We start from the raw sequence: 4,256 nt of genomic DNA, 5'->3' as shown, positions 1-4,256 counted from the left end.
GGGATCACTTGTATGGATGCGTTTGACTGGGAACCCATCTGGGGCTGAAATATCCAATGTGGCTTTACTCACATACCCGGTGTCTCAGCCAAGATGGCAGTCTCCCTCTCTACATGGTCCCTCAGCAGCATTAGTGGGCAAGTTCAAGTGTCTTTTCCTGGAAGTTGAATCTCAAAAGGAAGAAAAGGAAGCTACCAGTATTCTTAAAATCTAAGCCAAAATACATAACATCACTTCCACCACATTCTATTGATCAAAGCAAGTCACAAGGGCAGCCCAGACTCAAGGGAAGGACCTGCCTTTTGATTAGAGTGACATAAATGTTCAAGAATGGGAGGAACTTTTGGCAAACACCTTTAGAAATAATCTTCCACACCTACTTACCTCTCCAATCTATTTCATACCACTCTTCCCAAGCCACACAGGGCATCTTTTTGTCTTTTTTGTTTTGTGTTGTTTTTGAGGGAAAGAGAGAAAGTGAGTACAATGGGAGAAGGGGTAGGGGAAATATAATCTTAAGCTGGCTTCACACCTAGCATGGAACTAGATGTGAGGCTCGATCTCAGGACCCAGAGATTATGACCTGAGCTGAAATCAAGAGTCAGACACTTACCTGACTGAGCCACTGGGCACCTCATCTTTGTCTTCTTAATAGATTCTGAGATAGGGACTGCAGACATTCGTCTCAATATATTCTGTTCATCTTCCTCTGAATCTCCAATAGGTTCATGGCTCCTCGGAATAAATACACTTCCCAGGCTCCTTTGAAGTCAGGTATGAGCATGTGATTATATTCTGGGCAATGGAATGTCAGAGGAAGTGTACAGAGGAAGTTTTAGCAAACCTTCCTTAAAAGATACCAGTTGTCTCTCTTTTGACCCATTTCTTCCCGTACCTTTTGCTCCTTCTCCTGGTGGGACCATGAGGGGGTCTAAGAATGAAATCCTTTCCAGGTCAGAGAAACCTAAGGCTCTGAGACCATAGAATAGCCTACCAGCCCTGGACCCATGACCCCCAGACTTTTCTTTGATAAAAATATGCTACTATCATGTCTAAGCCACAGTTATTTTGGGTTTTCCATTTTTTACAGGAAAACTTCATCCTTACTGATGAACATTTCCAGCAGAGGGATCAGTAAGGCAAAGGCCCTGAGGCGGGAGAATGTCCAGAATGTAGCCAGAGTGAGAAGATCGAGGGATTGCAGAAGAGACAATAAGGCCCATGTCATATAGAGCCTTATAGGCTTTGCTTTTTCATCCAAATGAAACAGAAAAACTGCAGAGTTTTGAGAAGGGAGTGACATGGTTTTATTTACACTCTAAGTAAAAGCTATGGAAGGGGCAAGATAGAAACAGGGACCTAAGTAAGAAGTTTTTATCTAGATAAGAGGTAATGGTGGAAGAGACCAGGGAGATAGCAATGAAAATGGTGAGAAGTGATCAGATCATAAGTCTAGTTTGAAGGGAGAGATGGCAGGATTTGCTGATGAATTGGATATGGTGTCTGAGAAACTGGGTTTGCTGCCAACTGTAGTGGGGAAGGTTGAGAGGAAACAGAGACTTAGGGGTGGGGGATGAAGGAAATTAGGAGTTTGGTTTTGCACCCCATAATAGTTCAGGTTCTCCAAAGAAACAGAACAAGTAGAGTGTGTATGTATATATAAAGAGATTTATTTTAAAGAATTGGCTTGGGCAACCATGGATGCTGGCAAAACTGAAATTTGCAGGGCAGGTAGGCAGGCTGGAGATCCAAGGAGAGTTGATTTTGCAGCTCAAGTCTGAAGGTAGTCTGGAGGCAGGACCCCTTCTTCCTCAGGGGACCTCAGTCATTTCTCTTATGGCTTTCAAGAGATTGAATAAAGCTCTGCCACATTATGAGAATAATCTGCTTTATTCAAAATATAGTGATACAAATGTTAATCACATCTTAAAAACATACCTTTACCACAACACTCAATCTGGTGTTTGATCAAACATCTGGGCAGCATAGCCTAGCCAAGTTGATACATAAAATTAACTATCGTGGACATGTTAGATTGGATATGCTTCCTCATGTTAGGTGGAGATGTTGAATAGGCATTTGACATACTTGAGCTGAACATCTGGGTTCATCAACATACATATTCCATTTAAAGAAACAAAATGGAATGATGTAAGTGTAGGGAGAGAAGAGAAGAAGTTTGAGGCATTCCAACCTTAAAAGTCAAAACAGATGAGTAGTAACCACCAGAGGAAACTGTGAAGAAGCCATAAAACTACAAGATTCACCAAAATAGGTCAGTGCTCTGGAAGCCAATGCTTCCAGGAGGAGGAAGTGATCCATGTCTCATTTTGCTGATAGGTCAGGTAAGACCTGAAAATTTTTACCATTGGATTTGGCGGCTTGGGAACCATGAATGACCTCATATATCAGGATTCAATCAGATGCAAAAGTAGTAGAAGATACACATTAAGAGACTTGTTAGAAGGAATTGATTTGTACAATTGTGAGGGCTGGCTAGGCAGGTCTGAATTCCATAGGGCAAGGTCATCAGGAGAGATAGGCTCTAACTCTCAGGCATGAGCTAAAGCTTGTGTCCACAGGCAGATTTAGTCTCTTCAGGGAAGCCTTATGTTCTTCACCTGTCTAGATGAGGCCCACGGATAATCTAAAATATCTCCCTTACTTAACATCAACTGATTATGAACTTTAATCACACCTACAAAATATTTCACAGCAACACCTAGACTGCTGTTTGATTGAATAACCTAACCTAGTTGACAAATCGAAAGACCATTACCCCTCAACAAGACCAGCCTCAGTGGACTGTGGAAATAAGAATCCAATTGAAGTGGGTTCAAGAGAATAAGAAGAGAGAATGTGGAGAAAGTTAGTGTAGACAATTATTATTATTATTATTTCAAAGAGCTGTGCTATGACACGAAGCAGAGAAATGGAGCAATGACTAGAAGGAAATTAGAATGTGGGTTAAGTGGATAGGATATAAGGTAAGACTATTGGTGGAGAGGAGATTGAGGAACTAGAGGCTTGGGGTGCTTGGGTGGCTCAGTCAGTTAAGTGTCTGCCTTAGGCTCAGGTCATGACCCTGGAGTCCCAGGACTGAGCCCGTGTCAGGCTTCCTGCTAAGTGAGGAGTCTGCTTCTCTCCCTGCTCATGTTCTTTCTCTTGCTCACTCACTCTCTGTTAAAAAAAAAAAAAAAAAAAGGAACTAGTGGCTTTGGTGTTAGAACATCATCTTGATGGTCACTGAAGCCACCAAAAAGAAGAAGGGATGACTGAGAGTGCCAGTGAGTCAGTAGCTAACACATTCAGAGAATGAGACATGCCCCAGGTTTGGGGGCGGGGGTGGGGTACCAGTGCATGGTGGTATAAGAAAGCATAGTTGGAGTTACAGTCTGATGGCATCAAATTCAAAGCTGAGGGAGTTGGGGGTTAGAGAAGAAGTGAATTGTCTGGGAAAACAACAAGCAGCAAAGAGGACTCACACCCACCTTACTACCTAATGTGGGGAGTTTGGGAGGTGACAACTCTCTTGTGAGGGATGCACAGAGAGCAGTGTCCTCATATGAGATCCAGATCTAAGTTAGAGCAAGCAAGTGAGGGGAATCTTCAGAGAACTTGAGGATTTAGGGGAAATGCTGATAACTGATAATGAGTTTGAGAAGATGGGGTGAAGGCAGGAGATGACGTCAGTAGGAGAATTTCAGAGCCATATTAGCAGCGGCTTGGGGGCTAGCATCCTCGGGTGTCTGATGTTGATAGAGATAAAGATCACATGAGAATAGTCTTGGTGGCTTCCAGGCATATGGTGATTATGAGGCGGTGAGTGTGGAGGAGGAGGTAAGGATGAGGAGTCTTGCCAAGCGCACAAGTTCTGGGGCCCTATTTTCACTCTTACTCCTGGGGATATCAACACTGGGAGCAGGGGAGCTGTGCCGGGCACTAGCTTTCCTGGGCTTAGCTTTCCTCACTGGAACAATAATTTGGCTGCAGACATTCTCTGCAGCAACTTCCAGCTATGCCAGCCTGTGATTCTTTAAAATAGTTTCATTACTAGGGGAACCTGGGTGGCTCAGTGGTTGAGCATCTGCCTTTGTCTCAGGGCATGGTCCCAGGAACCTGGGATCAAGTTCCATAGCGAGCTCCCCTTGAGGAATGAATGAATGAATGAATGAATGAATGTGATTTTGACAAGGGCCAAGAAGTTGCGAAAGTGAACGTTCCAGGAATCAAACATTTATGCCAAAGACAAGTCA

This window comes from Canis lupus, chromosome 26, assembly GCF_048164855.1.
Source record: "Canis lupus baileyi chromosome 26, mCanLup2.hap1, whole genome shotgun sequence".
NCBI classification, from domain to species: Eukaryota; Metazoa; Chordata; class Mammalia; order Carnivora; family Canidae; genus Canis; species Canis lupus.
Note: the sequence above shows the minus strand (reverse complement) of the source record.